Below are 27,622 nucleotides of genomic sequence, written 5' to 3'. Positions count from 1 at the left end.
ACCAGCAGTGTAAGAGGGTTCCCTTTTCTCCACACCCTCTCCAGCATTTATTGCTTGTAGACTTTTGGATAGCAGCCATTCTGACTGGTGTGAAATGGTACCTCATTGTGGTTTTGATTTGCATTTCTCTAATAATGAGTGATGTTGAGCATCTTTTCATGTGTTTGTTAGCCATCTGTATGTCTTCTTTGGAGAAATGTCTGTTTAGTTCTTTGGCCCATTTTTTGATTGGGTTGTTTATTTTTCTGGAATTGAGCTGAAGGAGTTGCTTGTAATTTTTGAGATTAATTGTTTGTCTGTTGCTTCGTTTGCTATTATTTTCTCCCATTCTGAAGGCTGTCTTTTCACCTTGCTTATAGTTTCCTTTGTTGTGCAAAAGCTTTTAATTTTTTTTTTAACTGCGTTGTTTGTTTCTCTGTTGTTTAACTGCATGACCTGTTTGTATATTTTAGAGTTTTACCCCGTGTCAGTTGCTTTGTTTGCGAATATTTCCTCCCATTCTGAGGGTTGTCTTTTCTTCTTGTTTATAGTTTTCTTTGCTGTGCAAAAGCTTTTAAATTTCATTAAAGCTTCCCTGGTGGCTCAGCTGGTAAAGAATCTGCTTGCAACGCGGGAGACCTACGTTTGATCCCTGGGTCGGGAAGATCCCCTGGAGAAGGGAACAGCTACCCACTCCAGTGTTCTGGCCTGGAGAATTCCATGGACTGTATAATCCATGGGGTCACAAGGAGTTGGACATGACTGAGCGACTTTCAAAAATTAAAAAAATGGTCCTATTTGGTTATTTGGTTTGTTTTTATTTTCATTACTGTAGGAAGTGGATTTAAAAAAGATCTACCTGCAGTGTATGACAAAGAGTGTTCTGTCGAAGTTTCCCTCTCAGAGTTTTCATGTGTCTGGCCCTTGACTAAGGTCTTTAAATCCATTTGGATTTGATTTCCATCTGCGGTGTTCGGGCGTGTTGTCATTTCATTCCTTGACAGGTAGCCATCCGCTGTCCCCAGCCCCACTTACAGAAGAGACTTTGTCTTTTCTCCATTGTATATAGTCTTGCCTTCTTTGTCAGAGATGAGATGACCTGGATGGAGTGTGTGGGTTTACCTCTGGACTTTGCATCCTGTTCCTTTGGTCTGTATTCCTTTTTTTGTGCCAGGACCATACTGTCTTTTTTGCTGTTGTTGTGTACCCTCTTTTATTTTTTATTGAGTATAGTTGATTTACAGTGTGGGGTAACTTTCTGCTGTACAACAGCGTGAATGAGCCATACGTATACATACACCCCCTCCCTCCTAAGCCTCACTCCCAACGCCATCCAACCGTGCAGGTCATCACAGAGCCCCAAGCTGAACTCCTTGCGCTAGACAGCAGCTTCCCACCAGCTATCTGTTTTACACACGGTCGTGTGTATACATCAGCGAAACCCTCTGAATTCATCGAACCCTCCCCTTCCCCTTTGGTGTTCATACATCTGTGTCTCCTTTGCTGCCTTGTAAACAGGTTCATCTGTACCATTTTTCTAGATTGCACATACACGCATTAATATGCAATATTTATTTTTCTCTTACTTCACTCTCTCTGACAATCTCTGGCTCCATCCACATTTCTGCAAATGACCAGATTCTCCTCCTTTTCATGACTGGGTAATGCTCCCGTTGTCTGTATGGTCCACACCCGTCTTTTCCGTTTGTCTGTGGTGGCCACTTAGGTTTGCTTCCGTGTCTTGGCTGTTGTAGATAGCCCTGCTGTGAACACTGGGGAGTATGGATCTTTCTGAATGGCGAGTTTGCTCTGGGTATGTGTCCAGGAGTGAGATTGCTGGGTCATATATATAGTGGTTGTATTTTTAGCTTTCTAAGGCGCCTCCATACTGTTGTCCATAGTGGCTGCATGAATTCACATTCCCACCCACGGTGTAGCAGGGATCCCTGTTCTCCACACCCTCTCCAGCATTTATTGTTTGTAGATTTTGTTGAGGATGCCCTTTCTGAGCTGTGGGAGCTGACACCTCATTGTAGCTTTGATTTGCATTTCTCTGATAATGAGTGATGTTGAGCGTCTCCTCATGTGCCTCTGGGTCTTCCATCTGTCTTCTTTGGAGACACGTCTGTTTAGGTCATCTGCCCAGTTTTGTTTTGTTTTTTTGATTTGTTAGTTTGAGGTTTTTTTTTTTTACTTATAAGTTTTATTTTAATGAAGTGTAGTTGGTTTGCCATTTCGTGTTAGTTCCTGCCGTACAGCGTCATGATACTTTTGTTCACATCCATATGCTTTTCCATATTCTTTTTCATGATCTTTTATCACAGGATGGCATCACCGGCTCCATGGACATGGGTTTGGGTAAACTCCGGGAGCTGGTGATGGACAGGGAGGCCTGGCGTGCTGCGGTTCATGGGGTCGCCAAGAGTGGACACGACTGAGCGACTGAACTGAACAGAACTGATGGAATATGTTCCCTGGGCCGTACAGTGGGGTCTGGGTGTGCATCCGTCCTCCGTTCACCGTTGTAGATCTGCTGACCCCAAAATGCCTGTCCTCCCCTTCCTCACCCTCGCCTCACATTTTCTTTACAAAACAATCGGCTTTAATATGTTCTCATCTATTTTGTTTCCGCTGGGTTTTGGTTGCTTTTACAGTATTGTGTCCATTTCTGCTGTCCAACCATGTGAATAAGCTGTATGTATTCAGATCTTCGGGGGGAGGGCCTAGCAACCCACTCCAGCATTCTCGCCTGGAGAATCCCACGCACAGAGGAGCCCGGCGGGCTACAGTCCACGGGGTCGCAGAGAGTCGGACACGACGGAGCCACTAACACACACACACACATTCGTGTATCCCCTCTGTCTTGAGCCTCCCTCCCACCCGACCCCTCCGGGTCAGCACAGAGCCCTGAGCTGAGCTCCATGTTCCACGCAGCGGCCTCCCACCATCTGCCCGCTTTACGCACGGTGGTGTGTAGACGTCAGCGCTGCCGTCTCAGTCCCTCCCACCCTGTCCTTCCCCCGCTGAGTCCACAAGTCTGTCCTCCATGTCTGCGTCTCTCTCCCTGCCCTGAAAATACATCCATCGGTTCCATTTTTCTAGATTCGACGTGTGTGTGAGTCAGTTCAGTCATGTCCCACGCTTTGTGACCCCGTGGACCGTAGCCCTCCAGGCTCCTCTGTCCGTGGGATTCTCCAGGCAAGAACACTGGAGCAGGTTGCTATTTCCTCCTCCAGGGGGTCTTCCCGACCCAAGGATCGAACCCAGGTCTCCTGGTTTGCAGGCAGATGCTTTACAGTCTGAGCTACTAGGGAAGCTGACTAGATTCCATATGTATGCATTAATATACACTATTACTCTGTATAACAGACTCTAGCTCCATCCGCATCACCACAAATGACCCAATTTCATTCCTTTTTTCGTGGCTGATATTCAATTGAATGTACACGTACCCCAACTTCTTTACCCATTCGTCCATTGATGGACATTTACGTTGTCTTCACGTCCTGGCTATTGTAATAGTGTTGCTATGAACACAGGGGTGCATAGGTCTTTTAAAATTAAAGAGTTTTGTCTGTTGATATGCTCCAGGAGTGGGCTTGCTGGCTCATATAGTACTTCTGTTTTTACTTGCTGAAGCAACCTCCACACTCTCCTCCATAGTGGCTGAACCTATTCGGAATATATTTCCATCAGTGATGCCGAAGGGTTCCCAACCCAGGGATCAAACCCTCATCTCCTGCATCGGCAGGCGTATTCTTTACCGCTGAGCCATGTCGGAATTATGCTCAGTGAAATAAAGCAGACACAGGAGAGTAAACACCGTATGGTTCCACTCATGTGTGCTCCCTGGAGACGTCACATTTACAGGACAGGAAGGTGCTGGTTGAAAGAGGCTGTGGAACTACAGTTTAACAGCAACCCTTTCAGTTTTCCGAGAACAGTGAGTCCTGGAGGTGGATGGTGGTGTGAGTTGCAGAACCCTGTGAATGTACTTAATGCTGCTGAACTGTATATTTTTAAATGGTTAAAATGATATATGTTATCTTATGAATAGCTCACCACAGTGACTATTTAAAAAAAAAAAGGAGGTGGGGAGGGGGAATCAAAATGGCTCAATAAAACTGTCCAAGTTCTTTGGCGCTCACTGGCTAGTTCCTGGAAGGTGGAAACTCAGTCTCTCCTAGAAAAGTCAGCCTTAAATGAGCCCCTCAGAGCCTCCGTGAGGCTGCCCAGCAGGGGGGCAGAAGCCAGCACAGCCAGCTTCCACGTAGAGTTTGCCAAGCTGTGACGGGTAAATGAGGGTTGCCAGATGCATTGACTGTCACTTGGTTCCTCTCGGGAGAAATGAGAACAAATGGCCTCATAATTGGAAGATTATGTTTTGGGGGAACAGGGCAGCTGGTCGGGGCTCGAGGGGAAGAATTCTTTCTTTAAAAAAGAAAAATTCGTATTTATTTATTTTTGGCGGCACTGGGTCTTCACTGCGGCAAGGGTATTTTCTCGAGTTGCAGCGAGCAGGCTTCTCGTGGCGGTGGCTCCGCTTGTTGCAGAGCGTGGGGTCTAGGGCACCCGGGCTCAGGAGCTCGGGTGCATGGGCTTCGTTGCTCCGTGGCATGTGGGATCTTCACGGACCAGGGATCGTGGGATAACAAGATATCAGGCCAGTGCAGAAGTATCATAACTTCCCCTACCCTGTGTTTAGGTCTCATGAGGCTGCAGAAAACGGTTCAGGGTTAAGCCCCCGCTGAGGTCTTTGGTGTGTCTCAGAGCTGGGGTATTTCACACCACGGCGGTCCTACAGCCCAGCCTCTTCATGAAGAAACCGTGGCTCATTCAGGTAAGGGCTGACGACCTCCCCCGTGATTCCTGGTGGTTACCTCTTCACCATTCAGATATGGCAGTTCATATGCAGGGGGATTCCCAGGATGAACCCACGTGGGGATGAGACACCTTCAGCAAGTCTACCTTCACACCTGGTGGGGTCTGCTGGTGACTAACGATCCTGCCCATTGACCTTGTCCATTCACCTCACCCTCACTGGTTTTCTCCATGTAAGAGAAGCATCGGGCGTCGATGGTCACCAGCACATCTGTGTCATTATTTTAACAGATTTAGAAAAAGCCCCTTTGCGGGGGGAGGGGAGGGATGGTTCCCTGGTGGCTCAGCTGATAAAGAATCCGCCTGCAATGCAGGAGGCCCCGGTTCGATTCCTGAGTCGGGAAGATCCCCTGGAGAAGGGACAGGCTACCCACTCCAGTATTCCTGGGCTTCCCTGGTGGCTCAGACGGTGAAGAATCTGCCTGCAATGCGGGAGACCTGGGTTCAATCCCTGGGTTGCGAAGATCCCCTGGAGGTGGAAATTGCAACCCATTTATATTTAGACAAACTGAATTGGAATAGGTGGGCTTCCCTTGTGGCTCAGACGGTAAAGAATCTGCCTACAATGTGGGAGACCCAGGTTCGATCCCTGGGTCGGGAAGATGCCTTTGGAGAAGGGCATGGCTATCCACTCTAGTATTCTTGCCTGGAGAATTCCGTGGGCAGAGGAGCCCGGCAGCCTAGTCTATGGGGTTGCAAAAGAGTCAGACACGACAGAGCGGCTACACTGTGGCAACAAATTGCAATGAGCGGCCCCAACCCCATTTTCCAAACAAAAGCTGCTTACAACACTGGAGTCATCAAGTGTAACCCGCCCGTGACTAACATCATCGGTGGTGGAAGAACCCTCTGCATAGAGAGGGAGGGTTAGTTCCCCAGGACAAGGGCAGCTGTGTCACCTTTGGAAGAGGCGAGACCAGCAAAATCCACCACACTCAGTGCCTTAGCTCCAGATGCCATAACAAAATGCCAGAGACCAGGCTAAACAACAGGAATTCATTCTTTCTCTCCTTGTGTGTGTGTGTGAAGCCTCTCAGTTGTGTTAGAGTCTTAAGACCCATTGAACCGGAGCCCACCAGGCTCCTCTGTTTGTGGGATTCTCCAGGCAAGAGTACTGGAGTGGGTTTGCCATGTCCTTCTCCAAGGCGATCAGGGGGGCCCACCCTCAAGAGTTCATCTACATCTCATCACCGCCCAGCTTCTAACACCATCACACTGAGGTTCAGGGGCTTGAACATACTCATTTTAGGTGAGGGACACAGTTCGGTCCATACAACACAGCCTTTCCTATCCTTGTAAACAGCATCGTTCAGCTGGTCAAAACAAAACAGAAGCTTGATTCTTCCTTCTCCACCAGATACATCCTTCTCCACCAGATTCAATACATTTCCACCACGGCAGCTATCACCTGAGACCCAGCATCATGCACGTGGCCCACAGGCTTAAGTCTCCTCGGCATCCTACGTTTTGTTATTCAGTCGCTCAGTCGTGTCTGACTCTTTGCAGCCCCATGGACTGCAGCACGCCAGGCTTCCCTGTCCCTCACCAGCTCCCAGAGTTTACTCAAACTGATGTCTGTTGAGTCAGTGATGCCATCCAACCATCTCATCCTCTGTCGTCCCCTTCTCCTCCCGCCTTCAATCTTTCCCAGCATCAGGGTCTTTTCCAAGGAGTCAGTTCTTCACATCAGATGGCCAAACATTTGGAGTTTCAGCTTCAGCATCAGTCCTTGCAATGAATATTCAGGACTGATTTCCTTTAGGATGGTCTGGTTGGATCTCCTTGCAGTCCAAGGGACTCTCAAGAGTCTCCTCCAACACCACAGTTCAAAAGCATCAATTTTTCGGCGCTCTGCTTTCTTTATGGTCCAACTCTCACATCCATACATGACCACTGGAAAAACCACAGCCTTGACTAGACGGACCTTTGTCGGCAAAGTAACGTCTCTGCTTTTTAATGTGCTGTCTAGGTTGGCCATAAGTTGCCTTCCAAGGAGCAAGCGTCTTTTAATGTCATGGCTGCAGTCAGCATGTGCAGTGATTTTGGAGCCAAAGAAAAATAAAAAGTCTGTCCCTGTTTGCATCGTGTCCCCATCTGTACACAACCGTGTGTGGAACAGACAGCTAGTGGGAAGCTCCTCTCCAGTACCGGGAGCCCAGCTCGATGCTGTGATGGCCCAGAGGAAGGGATGGGAGGCTGAGGAGGGAGGGGATCTATGTATACATGGGGCTGATTCACTTCCTTGAACAGCAGAAGCCAACACACTGTAAAGCAGTTATCCTCCAATAAAAACATTATTTTTAAAGATGACTGTCACCCCCTGAGATCACCCCCTGACTTTTCCATTCACAGGGGCCTCTCCCACCATCTGTTTAATTCCTTAAGACACATAATCACACTCTTTGGCCCTTAATTTCTTTTTGTTGCTGTTGTTTAGTTGCTGAGTTGTGTCCGACTCTCTGCAACCCCGTGGACTGTAGCCCACCAGGCTCCTGTGTCCATGGGCTTCTCCAGGCAAGGATTCTGGACTGGGTTGCCATGCCCTCCTCCTGGGGATCCTCCCGACCCAGGGCTCGAACCCGGGTCTCCTACACTGGCAGGGGAATTCTCTACTGCTGAGCTGCCAGGGAAATCCCTTGTTATTGGTATTGACTGGTTCTTCCTCCTGTTGTAATAGAGGTTCCCTGGGAGCAGGAATTGTCCCCACTGGGAGTCTGTCCACGCCTCCCAGGACCTGCGTCTCAAACGAGCACAGTTTGTTAGACAGATGAGGGAGGGGTGACCGTTCTCTCCCGCCTCCCGCCTCTACAGGCAGAATCTCACCCTCCCCGCCCCCCGCCGGGATGTGTTACGTCTTCCCCTCTCCCTGAGTAGCAGTCCATCCCCCAAGGCTGATTTCATAGAGCACATTTTAATCAAGACTGTGACTCCCTCCTTCACATTGAATCTCCAATTAAAAATCTCTAGTAAGGGTTTCAAAGAGGGGGAAGTCAATGTCACGCATGCCTTAAATAAACGGTCTGTGTGGCACTCTGATACCAAAATTACAGAAGGCATTTCACTATACATATTGCTAACTATGAAAGAAAAAAAAAACCTGTTAGTTGCTCAGTCGTGTCTGACTCTTGCAAACCCATGGACTGTAGCCCACCAGGCTCCTCTGTCCATGGGATTCTCCAGGCAAGGATTCTGGAGTGGGTTGCCATTCCATTCTCCCAGGGATCTTCCCGACCCAAAACCGAACAAAATACAAATGAGATTAATTGAAAAAGAAGGAAAAAAGGAGGAAGGGGTAAATTAGGAGTTTGGGATTGACATATACACACTGCTATATGTAAAATAGCTAATACACACTAATATATATATACGGGCTTCCCTGGTGGCTCAGATGGTAAAGCATCTGCCTGCAATGCAGGAGACCCAGGTTCGATCCCTGGGTTGGGAAGATCCCCTGGAGGAGGGAATGGCCACCCACTCCAGTCTTCTTGCCTGGAGAATCCCATGGACAGAGGAGCCTGGAGGGCTACTGTCCATGGGGTCACAAAGATCAGACACGACTGAACAACTAACAAGGTCCTTCTATACAGAAGGAGAAAGTATGTTCAGTGTCTTATAATAATGTATAAGGGGAAAGAATCTGAAAAGTATATGTGTAATGGAATCACTTTACTATACATCCAAAACCAACACAACACCGTAAACTGACTATATTCCAACTATAAAAAGATTTTCGTAACAAAAATATGATTTAAACATTTTTGAGATTCAGAGAAAATTGGGGGTATTTGATCCTAAGAAACAGATACAATAGTGTGCATGAAGTAGATAAACATAACCTCGGAGTTTGAAGTATGAACGCAGGCTCTTTGCACGGTGAGAAATCAATTTTTGGGTCAAGTAGAAAACTGAGGAGGGAAAAAATGTTTCCAGCATGCAGAGGAAAGCTTAAAATGCTTAAGGAGATAAAACATTAATTGAGAGACATTGAGAACAGTCACCAATACCAAACTGGAAACAGGATTTCCTACAAAGGAATATGGGCTAGATAGACCAGAAGCACTCACTACAGAAATGTTGAAAGGTGAGTGTTGGAAGCCAAGAAATAGAAAAATGACTGCATGTTGACTTCTAAATGAAAATTTGAAAGAAAACCAATTCTACACGTGTTCTGGTAGCATTGTCCAAAAGATTAAAAAAAAAAAAAAAACTCTACAAGTGCTCATGGAAAGAGAAGAGGAGCAGAAGAACCAACATTGGTTTGGCTTCATTTCATCTCAGCTACAAGAAATGACACAGTGATATTGGACTGCCACGCATTGATGAAGGGGGAAAAAAATCATTATTAAACGTTCCACAGTGAAGGCACTGTAGAATTATCTTTTACTCCCAAAGTAGTGTTAAAATAATTTTCAGTACAGTTAATACAATTAACAATATTCTACTCCATATCACTGTGGACAGTGACTGCAGCCATGAGATTTTTTTTAAAAGACGCTTACTCCTTGGAGGGAAAGCTATGACAAACATAGACAGCGTGTTAAAAAGCAGAGACCTCACTTTGCTGACAAAGGTCTGTATAATCAAAGCTACGGTTTTCCCAGCGGTCACGTACGGATGTGAGAGTTGGACCACAAAGAGGACTGAGCACCGAAGAATGTATGCTTTTGAACTGTGGTGTTGGAGAAGACTCTTGAGAGTCCCTTGGACTGCAAGGAGATCCAACCAGTCCATCCTAAAGGAGATCAGTCCTGGGTGTTCATTGGAAGGACTGATGCTGAAGCTGAAGCTCCAGTACTTTGGCCACCTGATGTGAAGAGCCAAGTGTTTGGAAAAGACCCTGATGCTGGGAAAGGTTGAAGGCAGGAGAAGGGGATGACTGAGGATGAGATGGTTGGATGGCATCACTGACTTAACGGACATGAGTTTGAGCAAACTCTGAGAGATAGTGAAGGACAGGGAAGCCTGGCGTGCTGCAGGCCATGGGGTCACAAACAGTCGGATATAACTTAGTGACTGAACAACAGCATATTGCAGGCAGTAACCATCCAGTGCTGCAGACTCGGGGTGTGGCGAGGAAACCGGTTTCTAAGTAAACAGATGAATACTCAGCCAGATAGATTTATGCCCTAAATCGAACATTCTTTGCATTATGCAAATCTTTTGCCTACAGTTAGAAAGAGTCAAGAGGGTTTGGTTCTTAATCCACACTTCAAAAAATATCAAGAAACAGAAAGCGAAACAGATTATGATTTACTAAAGTTTTGCAATAATCAGGTCACAGCCAAGTCATCCTTGTGTTCAGATCCTTCAAGCCCTGGAACGGGGATAAAATATCTTTAATAGGATTTTCTAATGATGACAAAATAATTTGCATATTCTTCTCTGACGGACAAAATCAAAAAAACTTGATCATTATGTGTTTGCTACTTTCCTCTGTAAATTAGTGGCCTTTAAAAGTAGGGTGGGACTTCCCAGGTTGCTCAGTGGTAAAGAGTCTACCTGCTAAGCAGGAGATGGGGGTTCTGTTCCTGGGTCAGGAAGACCCCCGGGAGAAAGAAATGGCACCCCACTCCAGTATTCTTGCCTGGAGAATCGCATGGACAGAGGAGCCTGGCGGGCTGCAATCCATAGAATTGCAGAGAGTCAGGCACAACTTGATGAGTAAAAACAACAGAAAGGGAAACAGGTCTTCTCACATGAGAATTTGGAATTGAAATCCATTTGAAGAATTAAAGTATTCAGGGACTTCCTTGGTGGTCCAGTGGCTAAAACTCCACACTCCCAATACAGGGGGCCCAGGTTTTATCCCCGATCAGGGGATTAGATTCCACATGCTGCAACTAAGACATAGCACAACCAAATAAATACGTAAAAATAATAATAATAACCATTACAGTATTTGCTAAAATCCCCTTAACTTGCATGTGCTACAAAAATAAAACAATTACAGTTGTTTGGGAAAGAGATGCAACCCTCCATGCCTCTACTGAAATGTTTGTATCCTTCTCATAATTTCAGAAACTCTGGAGAGTCCCTTGACTTTAGGGACGGCCCTTGTGGATACACTGAAAATGGAATGGGGGTGATTGAAATCGGCAGAGACTGAATTCGCGTGCCATCTGTCGAGTCGGTGAATCAGTTCCCGGTGAGTGTGCTGGCCCGTGTAACTAAACCTTGTGTGCATTCCGTGAACCACTTTGTGGAAGACCTGATTCTTTTTTTTTTTTTTTAATATTTTTTTCCTTGTGATGAGAACTCAGGATTTCTTCTCTCAAGAACTTTTTAAAAATAATTTTGATTCCGTTTTGGCCATGCTGAGTCTTTTGACTGCTGTGCCGGCTTTTCTCTAGTTGCAAAGGAGAGTGGCGGCTACTCGGCGGTGGCCGCGTACGGCCTTCTCATTGCGGCGGCTTCTGTTGTCGCAGAGCCACTAGGGCGCATGGGTTTCAGTAGTTGCGGCACACGGGCTTAGCTGCCCCGTGGCATGTGGGACCTTCCCGGACCAGGGATGGGACCTGTGTCCCCGGCATTGGCAAGCAGAGTCTTCACCACTGGACCACCAGCGAAGTCCTTCGCCGTTGATTATAAATGAGAAAATTGAAGCAGGATGCCTGAGTCAGGTGTCCTGCAGGTCACACAGTTCATAAATGTGCAAGAGTCTGCATGCTGATCCAGACCGTGTCTGGCTGACTCTCTATCAGTTTGTCTCAACATCTGATTGGGTTCCTCATTCTCCACCAACCCCAAATGGGGTCTCGTCACCCTGCCCAGCGCTCGGCAGGAATCCTGTGAGGTCAGTTGAGGCACAGTCCCCCAACCAGTGATGTTCCCATCCACTGACCCCCCTTGCTCATTGGCTATAAACCCCCAGTTGCCGGTGCCAACTTTGGAGGTGAGTCTGGCTCCACGAAAGGTCTCTTTTGCACTATTGCAATGCCTGCTAAGTCGATTCAGTCATGTCCGACTCTTTGTGACCCCATGGAATGTTGCCCACCAGGCTCGTCTGTCCATGGAGTTTTCTAGGCAAGAATGCTGGAGTGGGTTGCCATGCCCTCCTCCAGGGGATCTTCCCCACCCAGGGATGGAACCTACTATTTCCTGCATCTCTTTCGTTGGCAGGTAGATTCTTTAGCACTGAGCTACCAGGGAAGCCCAAATTGTAGTAAATCTGACCGTTATAGTGGTAATTACAATACTACTCCTTGTAATAATTACAGTTGTAGCATTTGTAATAATTACAATAGTGTTTGTAATCGTAGTAGTTGTAGTAACGGCTATAATTGTATTTCTGGTAAGCGTAATAGTTGCAGTAGTGGTTGTAGTAGTACTAATTGTAACAGTTGTTATAGCAATAGTAATAATTACTACTGATAAGTAGTAGTGGTTGTAATAGGAGTTTTTGTCACAGTAGCAATTGCTGTAGTTAGGGGAGTAATAGGAGTTGTGATAGTTCTAGCAGTACTAATTGTAATAGCAGTAGGTGTAGCAGTAGCAAAAATGTATTATCACCGTAATTGTGATAATAACAGTAGAATCTGTAGTAGTAATTGTTATAGTAGAACCAATTCTGTAGTTGCAATAGCACTGGCAGTAGTTTCAGTGGTCATCATTGCTGTAGTCATCAGAATTGCTGTACGTGTAATAATGACAGTAACAGTTGCAGTGGTACCAATTGCTGTAGTTATTGTAGCAGCAGTAATACTTGTAGAACCAGCAATAGTAGCTGTAGCAGTCAATATTACTGTAGTAGGAGTAAGCATGATAGTTGGAGCAGTAATTGCAGTAGTCTTAACTGCTGTGGTCATTGTAGCAGTACTCACAATTGCAGCAGCACTAATGTTGGTAGTAGTTGTCACAGTGGCAGATGTTACAGTCGTAGTGGAAAGCCTAATCCCTGTAGTAGTAATTCTATTAGTTCTAACGCTGTCATAGTTGTAGCACTAGTAATATTTTTAGTAGTGTTTATAATCACATCAGTTACAGTAATGGTTATAGCTGTAGTAGTAAATGCAATCGTTGTAGCAGTGGTTGTAACATTAGTTTTTGTAGCAGTAGCAACTGATGTAGTTGTGGTTGTAATAGGAAGTTGCGATCGTAACAGTTGTAGCAGCACTAACTGTTGTAGCAGTAGGTGTAGCAATGGCAACAATTATAGTAGTTGTGAGAGTAGTGTCTGCTACAGTCATGTCTGTAACACTAATGGTCACCATAGCACCGTTTGCTGTAGCATAAGTTGTACCGGTAGTGATATTGTAGTAGTTGTCATTGTTGTCATTGGAATCGCTGTACTTGTAATAATAGTCTTAGTACTTGTAATAATAGTCGTAGCAGTTGTAGTAGTACACATTATGCAGTCCTAATAGTAGTAGTAATAATTATAGCAGCAGCAGTAGTAGTAGTAATTGATGTAGCAGTGAATATTACAGTTGTGGTAGTAATATTTGTAATAGTCATTATAGCGGTGCTCATTGCTATACTCATAGTAGCAGTAGTACTGGTTGTACCAGTAGCAGTAGTTGTTAATGTAAATGTTACAGTTGTCATAGTAAAGCGAATAATTATAGTAGTAATCAACAGTAGTACTAGCTGTCAGAGTCATTGTAGCAGTGGTCACTGTTGTGCCAGTAGTAGCTGTAGTTGTCATGGTAAATGTTACAGTTGTAGTCATAAACCTAATGGTTGTAGTAATCATTACACTAGTACTAGTTATCATAATCATTGTAGCAGTCGTCACAATTGTACCAATAGTAATAATAGTTGTCGTGGTAGATGTTAAAGTTGTAGTCATAAACCTAATAGTTGTAGTAGCAATTGCCCTAGGACTAGTTGGCATAGTCATAACAGTAGTCACTATTATAACAATAGTAGTAGTAACTGTCCTGGTAGATGTTACAGTTGTAGTCATAAACCTAATAGTTATAGTAGTAATTTCACTAGTACTAGTTGGCATGGTCATTGTAACAGTATTTACTGTTATACCAGTCACAGTAGTAGTTGTCATGGTAAATGTTACTGTTGTAGTCATAAACCTAATAGTTGTAGCAATAATTACACTAGTACTAGTTATCATAATCATTGTAGCAGTCATCACAATTGTACCAATAGTAGTAGTAGTTGTCATGGTAGATGTTATGGTTGTAGTCATAAACCTAATAGGTGTAGTAGTAATTTCCCTAAGTAGTAGTTGGCATAGTCGTTGTAACAGTATTTACTATTAAAGCAGTCATAGTAGTAGTCATCATGGTAAATGTTATGGTTGTAGTCATAAACCTAATAGTGTAGTAGTAATTTCCCTAGGACTAGTTGGCATAGTCATAACAGTAGTCACTATTATACCAATAGTAGTAGTAATTGTCATTGTAGATGTTACGGTTGTAGTCATAAAGCTAATAGGTGTAGTAGTAATTTCACTAGGACTAGTTGGCATAGTCGTTGTAACAGTATTTACTATTATTATACCAGTCATAGTAGTAGTCGTAATGGTAAATGTTATGGTTGTAGTCATAAACCTAATAGTTGTAGTCATAATTGCTCTAGGGCTAGTTGGCATAGTCATAACAGTAGTCACTATTATACCAGTCCCAGTAGTAGCCGTCATGGTGAATGTCATAGTTGTAGTCGTAACCCTCACAGCTGTAGTAGTAATTGCACCAGGACTAGCTGGCATAGTCACCACAACAGCAGTCACTATTACACCAGTCACAGTAGTAGTCGTCATGGTGAATGTTATGGTTGTACTCATAAACCTAATAGGTGTAGTAGTAATTTCACTAGTACTAGTTGGCATGGTCATTGTAACAGTATTTACTATTATACCAGTCACAGTAGTAGTTGTCATGGTAAATGTTACTGTTGTCATAAACCTAATAGTTGTAGCAATAATTACACTAGTACTAGTTATCATAACCATTGTAACAGTCATCACAATTGTACCAATAGTAGTAGTAGTTGTCATGGTAAATGTTGCAGTTGCAGTCATAAACCTAATACTTGTAGTAGTAATTGCTCTAGGGCTAGTTGGCATAGTCATAACTGCTGCTAAGTCGCTTTAGTCGTGTCTGACTCTCTGCGACCCCATAGAGGGCAGCCCACCAGGCTCCCCCATCCCTGGGATTTTCCAGGCAAGAACACTGGAGTGGGTTGCCATTTCCTTCTGCATATTCATAACAGTAGTCACTATCACACCAGTCACAGTAGTTGTCATGGTAAATGTAACGGTTGTAGTCATAAACCTCATAGTTGTAGTCATAAACCTCATAGTTGTAGTAGTAATTGCACCAGGACTAGCTGGCATAGTCGCCATAACAGCAGTCACTATTACACCAGTCACAGTGGTAGTCGTCATGGCGAATGTTATGGTTGTAATCATAACCCTCATAGTTGTAGTCGTAACCCTCACAGCTGTAGTAGTAATTGCACCAGGACTAGTTGCAGCAGTCACTCTGCTTGTACAGTAGTTTCCACGCCAGTATCACTGACAACAGTCCTCCATGCAGACCGGGCTGAGGGTCGGGTCTGGCTGCAGGAAGTCTCCCCACACAGACTCAGTGGATCCTCACGGTGCCCGTGTGTGACCCATCGCCTCCTCTGAGCGGCTTCGTGACCCGCCCGCGCTCGCACAGCTCGTACCCAGCAGAGACTCACCGCTGCATCTTCTGTGCTTTGCCAGACTTCGCCGAGATGAGGAACAAAAGCCCAGTTTCCAAAAAATGAACAGGAAAACCCGAAACCACACAAAAGGAGGAGGTATGCTTCCTGTCCTCAAAGAATTCTCCTACAAACACCACACTGTAAAGCGATTATTCCCCAATTAAAAACCAAAAAATCTCCAACCCTGAAGTCCATCATCTCCAGGAAGAACAAGCCAAGAGGTCACCTCCAAAGACATTCACCTTCAAAATGACATAGGTGAGTCTATGTTTAGAGTTTATCCAGGAGAAAAGTCTGGACTGTTTCTTTGCCATGAAAGAGATGCTCAAATGGAAGGATCGTGACAAACCATCAAGAAGACGGTTTAAACACGGGGCACCTTGCCACCAAACTCCGCTTCTCATTAGGACCGGCCTCTTGTCCAGATGGGACTCGGCACAGCTTGGCAATTTCTTCCTTCACCCCTGACAGCTGTCCTGACCGCAGTGACCGCCGTTACGGAGCCCCGGGGAGCTATTCGGCCTGACGATGCTTTAAAGCCGAGGTCCCCGACCTTTTTCTGGCGTCAGACGCCGGTTTTGTGGCAGACGGACGTTTCCGCAGACCGGGGAGTTGGGGGATGGTTTCGGGATGATTCAAGCACGTGACATTTTTGCCACGCACTGTATTTCCGTTGTTAGGACGTCAGCTCAGAGCATCAGGCATTGGATCCCGGAGGCTGGGGACTCCAGAGTCACAGCATCTCTGGCATCAGAGCTCGTCTTCGCAGCTGAGGGAAGACCCACTGTATCCCCATTCGGTACCTGGCGTGTACAACCAGCCTGGGCGTGCAATTCCCGGTCCCACCCTTGCAGGCTGGCACACTGCAACCCCATAGCTTTGTGCCCGGCACTGTGTCTTTTGTGGGGCCGCCTCCCTGACAGAGCTTGCATCTTCTCAATGCAGGTCGCTTAGGACTTAGATCCTGTCTCTGGTTTCCACCAGGATGGCAGGTGCTCTGACCTTCACGGGACTGTGGGGAGCGCCAGGCAAGCCAAGCCGTGCTTTTCTCCGTTTTGTAAAATAGATACATTTTATTGAAGTGTAGTTGACTTAACAATGTTTCCGGTGCCCAGCAAGGTGATTCGGTTGTACAGATACACACACATATATATATATTCTTTTTGAAATTATTTTCCATCGTAAGTTATTATAAGATATTCCCTCTAGTTCCCCTGTGTGATACAGTAAACCTCTGTTGCTTGTTGCAGAGCTATTTTTTAATTGGAAACCTAGCATTCTATTCAGACTAAGTCAATGAGGGGAATCAAGATGTCATGATTGCTTAGTTAGGCAAAAATGTATACGTTTTCTAAAACATATATATTATGCATATTTATATATAATATGCAAAAGCTTTTCTACTACACTTGATAAATGCTTGAGACAGAACATCAAAAAAAGAGAGAGGTGGAGAGATTGGAGAACATAAACTAAGTTGAAATGGAAACACTGAAGGTGAAATAGAAAAAGAGAAACAAACTGGATAAAAGTAAAAGATCGTCGTATAGTCCAGTTGTTTTTAAACACGACTGCTCATTAGAAACATATCTGGAGCTCTGGAGAAAAAAAGCAATATCTGAGCATTTGTATTTTTCAAAGAATGTCAAGGTCTGAGTGCTTTTAATGCAAGTATAGCTCCATGACTGTTGAGCTTGGGCTTACACATTTCCGTGATGCCTGGAATCATAGTTATAGATGTGTTTTTGTTGTTATTCAGTCACTAAATCATGTCTGACTCTGTGACCCCATGTACTACAGCACGCCAGGCCTCCCTGTCCATCACCAACTCCCAGAGTTTACCCAAACTCATGTGCATGGAGTCGGTGATGCCATCCAACCCTCTCATCCTCTGTCGTCCCCTTCTTCTCCTGCCCTCAATCTTTCCCAGCATAAGGGTCTTTTCCAATGAGTCGGCTCTTTGCATCAGGTGGCCAAAGTATTGGAGCTTCAGCTTTAGCATCACTCCTTCCAATGAATATTCAGGCTTTGATTTCCAAAGAGAGCTTTATTTTAAGGAATTAGCTCACATAGTTGTGGGAGCTGACAAGTCCAACACCTTCGGGGTAGACCAGTAGGCTGAAGACCCCAGGAAAGAGGTGATGTTGCAGCTAAAGAAGCCCAGAGACTGTCTGCTGGCAGAATTCCTTTTTTTGCTCAGGGCAGATCAACCCTTAGGCTCTTGACACCTTCAACTGATTAGACGAGGCCCACCAACATTGGAGAGGGCATCTGATTTACTCAGAGTTCACCGAGTGAAATATTCATCTTGTACCAAAAAAAAAAAAAACCAGAACCCCTCACAGAAACATCCAGAATTATGTCTGATTGTCTCTGGGGACCGTGGCTCAGCCACATTTACCAATAAAACCAGCCATCACAGATCTGCGCCCGATTCAGGGAGAGAGAGACCCGTGATAAAATGACTGAAGTCTTACCTGGGGGTAGGAGCTAGCACCTCTCAGACGAAACTTCCTCACTCAACAGGGGTCTGCCTCACTGACTCAAGTTTCCTTGCCAAGCAAAATGTTAGGTAGAATTTCCCCCCTTTCTGCCTCATCCACCTGGCATTTTCGAGCCCCTCAGGGTACACATGTCACTGCCTGTTGTTTATCCTCATGGACCCATGTTTCAGCCTCCCTCACAAAGTCTGAAAAATATGATGACATCCTGGGGCGTTTTGTGGCACAAATACTTTTCATCAGTGCGTTATTTTTGTACAAACGGGGCAAAAGATTTGAGAGACTTTTAGGTTTCTCAAACTTGACTGTGTACTTGATTCCCTGGGAACCTTGTGAAAATACAGATTGTAATCCACCAGGTCTGCGTGGGGGCTGAGGTTTTCGCATTTCAAACGAGTTCTCAGGTGAGACCAGTGATGTTGGTCCATGGACCACATTTATGCCATCATCATATAGACCTTTGGGCTTCGCTCGTGGCTCGGCGGTCAAGAATCCACCTGCCAAGCAGGAGATGTGCGTTCGAACTCTGGGTCGGTAAGATCCCCCACCCCGAAAAGGAAATGGCAACTCACTCCAGTACACTTGCCCAGGAAATCCTATGGACAGAGGAGCCTGGTGGGCTGCAACCCCTGGGGTCTCAGTCAGACACGACTTACTAACTAAGCAACAACAAACAGATCTTTACATTTAAAAAGTGACGTGAAAGTCGCTCAGTCGTGTCTGACTATTTTGGACTCCGGTCCGTGGAATTCTGCCGGCCAGAATACTGGAGTGGGTTACCATTCCCTTCTCCAGAGGATCTTCCCAACCCAGGGATCGAACCTTGGTCTCCCACACTGCAGGCGGATTCTTTACCAGCTGAGCCACCAGACACATTTAGAAAGCCAGGACACAGACTGGGCATAAATAAGTCTCTTGATTTCTTGTCTCTATGAGACCTCATCACCTGAGCTTCTGTAAGTCCTTGGGTATCATCAAGGCAAGGTGCTGGCCCAACACCCGGAGGGCTGGTACTCTGGAAGGCTGTGGCCAGCCAGGGTGTCTTTCTGGGATGTTAGCTTCCTTTCATGAGCCAAGAAGCTCATTCACCACATGAGAGCATAGTGACCTGTGGGTGCACACTCCCAAGGCTTCGACAAAATTATTCACTCCTGCTGATGGCTCAGACGGTAAAGAATCTGCCTGCAATGCATGAGACCTGGGTTCGATCCCCGGGTTGAGAAGATTCCCTGGAGAAGGAAATGGAAACCAACTCTAGTATTCTTGCCTGGAGAATCCCACAGAGAGAGGAGCCTGGCGGACTACAGTCCACGGGTTTGCAAAGAGTTGGACGTGACTGAGTGACTCACGCTTTCTGCTATTCAGACGCACTCATATTGCAGCATGAAAAGCAAGGAGCAAGGTAGCCAGGATGGACACACAGCTTAGGTAGACGGATTCCCACCGACTCTCAAGGTCCAGGCACCCAGAACCCCTCATAGCACCCAGCTGCCGCTCCAGTCCATTGACTCTGCGTGGTTGACAACCAACCAGAGGGCGCTAGCGTGTCCTCCGCTCCTGTTTTTGCAGAATGATTTCTGTATTGCATTTCTTTCTTGGCGGGGCTGCGCTGGGTCTTCATTGCTGTGTGCGGGCTTTCTCTCGTTGGCGTCGAGCGCGGACTCCTCTCTAGCTGTCTTGCAGGGGCTTTTCATTGCGGTGGCTTCTCCCGTTTGCAGCTTTTACGGGCTCATAGTCGTGGCACATGGGCTTAGTTGCTCCGAGGCCTGTGGGATCTTCCCAGACCAGGGATCGAACCCGGGTCCCCTCCCTGCATTGGCAGGCAGGTTCTCATCCACTCCACCACCAGTCCAGAGAACGATTTCAACTGCATTGGTTTTGAAGGGGACGCGCGTTAAGAGAGAAGAGCAGAAGGCATCCCTGTGTGGACAGAGAGAGGCCGCCTGCCATTTCAGGAAAGGAAGGAAGCTGCAGAGGTCAGGCTCTCGGCCACTGCAGCCGCCCCCAAGGCTGACCCTCAGGGAACTGCGGATGGAGAAAAACAGGAGACTGGCCCCAGATCGCTGAGGTGCCTCTCAGAGGAATGATTTCAATGAGCCCAGACTCTTGCAGCTTCCCAGACACAGAAAAGCGCTAAGCTCATTCACTTGAGATGTTTGTATTTTGTGACCTGCATAGTAATCTTTTGATGTTCAACTACTTGGTTTTTTGTTGTTGTTGTTTTTGCAAAAATTCCTGTACATCCTGGCCCCTCTCATACTTCTTTGGGAGAGACCCTCCACAGTCTCTGAGAGGCTGTTTCCGAGGCGATAGTCCTCAGCAAAGTCATCAGAGGAGAGCAAACCAGTCCACCCGAAAGGAAATCAAGCATGAATATGCACTGCAAGGACTGATGCTGAAGCTGAAGCTCCAGTACTTTGGCCCCCTGATGGGAAGAACTGACTCACTGGAAAAGACCCTGATGCTGGGAAAGATTGAAGGTGGGAGGAGAAGGGGACGACAGAGGATGAGATGGTTGGATGGCATCACCGACTCGATGGAATGACTTTGAGCGAGCTCCGGGAGTTGGTGATAGACAGGGAGGCCTGGCGTGCTGCAGTCCATGGGGTCACAAAGAGTCGGACACGACTTGGCGACTGAACCACAACAACAAAGTCATTAAATAAAACAGATTTCTCTACTTTGAAGTAGTGCATTTTTTTTTCCAGCCAACTGCTGATGGCACAGAACCATGACCAAATTCAAAGGGGGAGAAACAAATCAGAATTTGGTGGGCTGTGTGGAAATCTATCTGGGTTTATACGGACCAGGTCACGGCCAGACCTGAGTTCTGAGCCCACGTACCTGGCACAGATAAACTGAAGAGTCCTGATATTTATCCCACTTCCTATTCCTCTAGTTTCCAAAATAACGCACATGAAAATTAAATTCTATTAGCTATGTAATATAATAGCGTTTCCCCAGTGGCCCAGTGGTAAAGAATCCTGCCAATGCGTTTGATCCCTGGGTCAGGAAGATCCCCTAGAGAAGGAAATGGCAACCCACTGCATTATGCTTGCCTGGAGAATCCCATGGACAGAGGAGCCTGGCGGGCTACAGTCCATGGGCTCACAGAGCGTCGGACACGACTGGGCAACTGACACTTATAAATACGTATATTAAATACATTTAGTTATATTTATATAAAAACATATAAGTATATATATATGGTTTCAAAAACTAAGAGAGAATAAGTATATATGACTCCACACCTTGCTCCAAAACTGAGATAGAATAAATTCCTGCTGTTTTGCTTATCTTCCATGACATGTCAGATCTTAGTTCCCCGAAGTCGAACCCCCTGCATTGAAAGGTGAACTGTTAACCCCCAGACCACCAGAAGAGTCAATTCCTGCTGTTTTAAACTACCAGCTTTGGGGTATTTTATTACAGCAGCCCCTGGAAACAAATACCCCACCTAGACATCTTAGCAGAGAGAAATCTCACAGAAACACATGCATAAGCTAGGAGTTTCTCAATGGCTCAGCGGTCAAGGACCTGCCTGTCAATGCAGGAGATGCCTGTTCGATCCCTGGGTCGGGAAGATCCCCTGGAGGAGGAAATGACAACCCACTCCAGCATTCTGGCCTGGAGAATCCCACGGACAGAGGAGCCTGGAGGGCTGCAGTCCGTGGGGTCGCAGAGAGTCGGACACGACTTAGCGACAACACAGATGTAGCTGCCTGGTAGAATATACCTTGGTGATTTAAGTGCTTGTGATGAGAAACAGAAGGAAAGTCCAAATACAGATTTATCTGTGTTTCCTGGGAGCTGCTTGCTGCAGGAGGCGTGGGGGATGGGCGTGTCCAGGCAGGTTTGCCTTGGAGGCCTTTCCGGTGTGGTTTCCAAGCCCCTCCAGTGAAAGCCTCACCGGGACTTTGAAGCTGGTAGGGAAGTTCTGCTGTGATTCCAGATGGCTCCAGAGCTGTGCAAGCCTCATGTGTTAACCGCTAGGCCTAAGGAGACAGGGAGCCCTTACCTGGATCCCACTGGACCCATGCCCAAAAGACGGCTGGAAGGTGCTTAACAGGCAAAGCAAGGGGGGAAGCCCGCATACCTTGGAGCGGGCACAAACCTCCTTTTGTTTTGCGTTCTATGCTTATTCACTAATATTCCTCTTAGAAAGTGTCAACTGAAACACACAAAAATGCACAGCCTGAGAGTCGTGACTTAACATTTTTGTTGTTCCATCGCTCAGTCGTGTCTGACTCTTTGCGACCCCGTGGACGGCAGCACATCAGGCTTCCCTGTCCTTCACTATCTCCCAGAGTTGGCTCAAACTCATGGCCATCAAGTCGGTGATGCCATCCAACCATCTCATCCTCTGTCGTCCCCTTCTCCTCCCGCCTTCAATCTCTCCCAGCATCAGGGTCTTTTCCGGTGAGTCAGTTCTTTGCATTGTAGCTTAAGCATCAGTCCTTCCAATGAATATGCAGGCTTGATGTCCTTTAGGATGGACTGGTTGGATCTCCTTGCAGTCCATGGGACTCTCGAGAGTCTTCTCCAGCACCCACTGTTTACATAGCATCTTTTTAATGGATTTATCACTTCTCCTTTCGAATGTAAAGCATTCCTCACTCTGAAGCTGTGACAGCTGCAGGCATCTGGGACTGCAGTTGGCGGGGGTCTCAGGGGCTCTGCATGAGAATGAAGGTGCTTCCCTCACCAGATGGTGTGGTAGGACCTGAGTTCTGTTCCGAGCAGCTGACGATATGCCTCGTCAGTAGGAACCTGCAGGAGCATCTTGAACTGAGTTCCTGTGTCAGGTCCAGATTTGATGCGTGCGTGCTAAGTCACTTCAGTCGTGTCCATCTCATTGCGACCCTGTAGCCCACCAGGCTCCTCTGTCCATGGGATTCCCCAGCCAAGGATACTGGAGTGGGTTGCCATGTCCTCCTCCAGGGGATCTTCCCGACCTGGGGATGGAACCCGCGTCTCTTAAGTCTCCTGCATTGGTACGCGGGTTCTTTACCACTAGCACCACCTGGGAAGCTCCAATCACATCAAAGCCCAGGTTTGATGTTTGATAGTTAAATCCGCACAGGTCACGTAGAATCGACGTTACACCCCAGGCACCTCGGTGTGGCTGGCTTGATCGTTAAGCCCTCCTTGGCTGGGCTAGTTTCCCCCTTCGTCTGACCTCCCCACCCCTCGCCCCCAACTAGAGCCCCTTCCCCTCCGTGCATCGGATCCACAACCCCGGCTCTGCTTCGGGAACACCGTCAGTGGAGACACGTGACTTTCTCTGACGGAGCTAAAGGTGGCAGGCGGGTGGGGGTCCACTCTCACCCTCTGGGAATTCCTTGCCATTTCCATGAGCAGCGACCTGCCTTCCAGGGCAAGCCCTGGGTCCTCCCTGGAGGGCTATGTTGATTGCTGACACCCAATGGAGTGACAAGGTGGGTGTCTGCAAAAGTCACGCAGCCCCGCCAGCCACTAATGCGCCTGTCTTTTGCTCTCTAGTCGCTCAGTCATGTCAGACTCTCTGCGACCCCATGGACTGCAGCACGCCAGGCCTCCCTGTCCATCACCAACTCCCACAGTTTACTCAAAGCCATGTCCATCGACTCGGTGATGCCATCGAACCGTCTCCCCCTCTGTCGCCCCCTTCTCCTCCCGCCTTCGGTCTTTCCCAGCATCAGGGTCTTTTCCAGTGAGTCAGGTGTGATATTTGGGCCGACTCCAGGAGATGGCGAGGGGACAGGGAAGCCTGGCGTCCTTCGGTCCTCGGGGTCGCGAAGAGTCAGACTCAGCTTAGTGACCGAAGAGCAAATGCCCTCCGTGCCCACTCTGCTGGAGCCCCCGTCCCAGCCTGCGTGCGACTCACAGCCCAGGCTGAGTCTCTGGAAGCAGGATGGTGGAGACGGGCTGAGTCCACCTGCCGTGTCGACAACCGTCTGTGAAGATGCCGGAGACGGGGCTGGCCCGTGTCGGGTACGGAGGACGTCCGAGGAGAGGAGGTGGCACTCGGAGGATCCCAGAGACGGAGGTGGGTGGTGAGAAGCACCCTGTCTGGGGCTTTGCTGAGCCGCATGCATACACGGAGGGGGTCTGTGTGCTGGTCTGGCCGTCTCCTTCCCTCGCAGAGCCTCTCTGGTTACTGACGACTCCGTCTGTTCTCACTTTGCCGTCTCCGCTTCTCCGCCTTGACACCCGTCACCGCGGTCTGGCTCACTGACAGCATTGCACCATGGAAGGCTTTGGTGGAGAGCGTGGCAGGGGTCAGACATTCAGCCAGGCTCCGGGCAGACAGAAATGAGCACTTGCCGGACTCCAAGGTGTGATGAACAGATGCCAGGATACTCAGGATATGCTGGATAACGGCACCAGCTCTGTCTCCTGTGAGCCTGAGTTTGGGGAAACAGAACTTGTCAGTCTTTGCTGAGTAGTGGGTTTTTTTAAAAAAACTTTTTATTTTGTATTGGGGGAGAAGGAAATAGCTAGCCAGTGCAGTATTCCTGCCTGGAGAATCCCATGGATGGAGGAGCCTGGTGGGCTACAGTCCACGGGGTCTCAGAGAGTCAGACACGACTGAGCGACTAACTCCACACTTCCATTCTCCCCCAAACTCCCCTCCCATCCAGGCTGCCACACGACATTGAGCAGAGTTCCCTATGCTGTCCAGCAGGTCCTTGCTGGTTCTCCATGTTAAATACAGCAGTGTGTCCCTGTCCATCCCAAACTCCCTAACTATCCCTTCCCCCATCTTTCCCCCTGGTGACCATCAGGTTATTACAGACTATTGAGTATGCCAAACTCCCTAACTATCCATTTACCCGGTCTTTCCCCCCTGGCAACCGTAAGTTCGTTGTCTAATAAGTCTGTGAGTCTCTTTATGTTTTGTAAGTTCATTTGTGTCATTTATTTTTAGCGTCCACATATAAGGGATGATATGTGATATTTCTCCTTCTCTGTCTGACTTTATGAGTCGTTTTTTTAATAATTTTTAATTTTAGGATAAGCGCTTTACAATATTGTGATGGTTTTTGCCGTGTGTCAACATGAATTGGCCATAGGTATACATGCGTCCCCTCCTTCCTAAGCTCCCCCACCTCCCTCCCCACCCCATCCTTCCAGGCTGTCAGAGACCAAAGGCTTTGGGTGCCCTGCTTCATATATCAAACTCCCACTGGCTTAAGTGAAGTATCGTTGACTTACAACACTGTGTTAGTTTCGGGTGTGCGGCAAAATAATTTAGATATACATGAATCATTTCAGTTCAGTGGCTCAGTCGTGTCCAACTCTCTGCGACCCCATGGACTGCAGCGCGCCAGGCCTCCCTGTCCATCACCAAACTCCCGGAGTTTGCTCAGACTCACGTCCATCAAGTTGATGATGCCATCCAACCATCTCATCCTCTGTCATCCCCTTCTCCTCCTGCCTTCAATCTATACATGAATATATACATGTATTTTTTGGTTCTCTTCCATTATAGATTATTAATATAGTTCCCTGTGCTGTGGTAGTAGGTCCTTGTTGTTTATTTTATATACTGCAGTGTATATCTGCTAAATCCAAACTCCTAATTCATTGCCCCCTGCCCCTTTGGGGACCATAAGTTTGTTTTCTATGTCTGTGAGTCTATTTGTGTTTTGAAATTCAGTTCACCTGTGCTACTTTTTAGATTCTACATATAAGTGATATATTTGCCTTCCTCTGACTTACTTCAGTCAGTAGGATCATCTCTAGGTCCAACCATGTTGCTGCAAATGGCATTGCTTCATTCTTTTTCATGGCTGTGTAATATTCCATTGTATGTATGTATCACATCTTCATTATACATCATCTGTCGGACACTTGGGCTGTTTCTACGTCCTGTCTGTTGTAAATAGTGCTGCAGTGAACAGTGGGATGCATATATCGTTTTGAATTAGTTTCCTCTGAATATATATCCAGGAGTGGTCTTGCTTCATCTATTTTTAGTGTTTGGAAGAACCTCTGTACTCTTCTCCGTACTGGCTGTACCATGTTCACCATCATCATCACATTTACCACCGTTACCACCACCACCACCATCATCAGTATCATCTTCATCTTCATCACCATCACCTTCACCATCATCAGTATCATCACCATCATCATCACTATCACCACCATCATCCCCTTCACCCTCATCACGTCCATCATCACCTCCTCCACCGTCTTCACCATCACCACCGCCACTACCACCATCATCATGTTAGGGAGGTTGAGCCTCGCTCGCGGTCACGGAGCTAACAACGACATCATCGCTCACACACAGACCTTCCCAACACAAGGCTCTCTGCCCGTCCCTGTACCACGTGGCAGAAGCCTTCCTTCAAAGACGGACACGGCATGCCCTTTCCTCTCCTCGTCTTCGCCCTACTTGGCCCCTGGAATGGGGAGCCTTTCTCCTGGACCACGAGCATGGGGACCATAACTCAGGGTGTACGAGCAGGGAAATGCAAGGGCGACACCAGCCCCGGACACCTCCTCGGGGTGACCTTTACAGGGGGCAAAACCACATTCCTATCGCTTCCCAGCACTGTTGCTTTCAGCCTTCTCCTCCTGCCAGCCCGAATCCCGCTGCAGCCTTCAAGCTCCACAGACCCGGTACACCGCCGCCCCGACCCCCTCCGCATTCCTGCACACAGGCCAAAACCTCCATCCTTACTCATTTGCAGGCAGCTCAGCCATTTCCATAATCTGATTTGCTTTTGATCTATGTCAGGAATGATAAAAGCAGTGGGTTTCAAGGGCAGACCTGGACCAGAACCATCAAGGTGCACCAGGCAAAATCACTGATGCATACTTGTTTGCAAAGTGTTGGCTCATCGTGAGAGATGTCTGGGACAGCTCTTAATGCAGGATTTTGTAAAAATCCAATATATTCTCAAGTGCACCTCTTTCCATCTCTGGCCCGGGTCCAGCCAGCAAAGAAGGGAAGTCTTTGCTGTTTTATCCCTCACCCCAAATTGATCATCACCGATAAACGAGATTAAAGCTTCCAGACCCTCATGCCTTCAAGCCTTCTGGGAAGGTGAGTGTTGAGCCATCGTCAGAGTCCAGCTGAGCGTGGGCGTGGACGGCGTGGACGGCTCAGTGTCACAGAGGCATCGCTGCCTTTCAGCCTTGCCCGTCCAGGACCTCAGGGTCCTTACATGTGGCTTGGGAGACGCAGCTCTGGGGGAACCATGATCCTAGGAGTAAGTCCAGCGTCTCGGGGCATTTTTCTGACACGACAAGATGCCACTTGTCAGAGATAGTAAGGTCTCGGGGCTGGACAGTGGTTTCTGTCCCAGAGACAGGTTTTTTTTTTTTTTTTGAAACTATGCAGCAAAGAATCTTCCTGCAACGTAGGAGACCCAGGTTTGATCCCTGGGTCAGCAAGATCCCCTGGAGGAGGGCATGGCAACCCACTCCAGTCTTCTTGCCACGGACAGAGGAGCCTGGCGGGCTGCAGTCCATGGGGTCACAAAGACTCGGACACGACTGAAGCGACGTTAGGACACATTTTTGGTCACTGTCAGTGGGTGGGATCCTAGTTCCCTGACCAGAGATGGAAGCCCTGCACCCTGAAGTAGACAGCGGAGTCTTAACCACTGGACCCC

General features: G+C 47.3%; 1 protein-coding gene and 1 non-coding gene across 3 annotated transcripts in view; both read left to right on the top strand.

The window, feature by feature from the left end:
• LOC145537807 (polyprenol dehydrogenase-like) overlaps positions 1-27,622 on the top strand; it is a 267,209-nt gene that overhangs the window by 215,565 nt on the left and 24,022 nt on the right. The window contains exons 9-10 of one of the 2 annotated variants that reach the window (XR_014076430.1): positions 4,685-4,819; positions 10,879-11,005. The exons of the other annotated variant lie outside the window; for it this stretch is intronic. The gene's annotated coding sequence lies outside the window, so the exon portion shown is untranslated. The remainder of the gene's footprint in view (positions 1-4,684; positions 4,820-10,878; positions 11,006-27,622) is intronic. 2 annotated transcript variants of the gene reach the window in all.
• On the top strand, positions 8,234-8,305 carry TRNAC-GCA (transfer RNA cysteine (anticodon GCA)). The gene has a single exon. It is a non-coding gene; the product is annotated as a tRNA-Cys (tRNA).

Source organism: Giraffa tippelskirchi, chromosome Y, assembly GCF_054371585.1.
Source record: "Giraffa tippelskirchi isolate mGirTip1 chromosome Y, T2T-mGirTip1v1.2.pri, whole genome shotgun sequence".
In the NCBI taxonomy this organism is placed as follows: Eukaryota; Metazoa; Chordata; class Mammalia; order Artiodactyla; family Giraffidae; genus Giraffa; species Giraffa tippelskirchi.
This window is presented reverse-complemented; position numbering and strand designations above follow the sequence as displayed.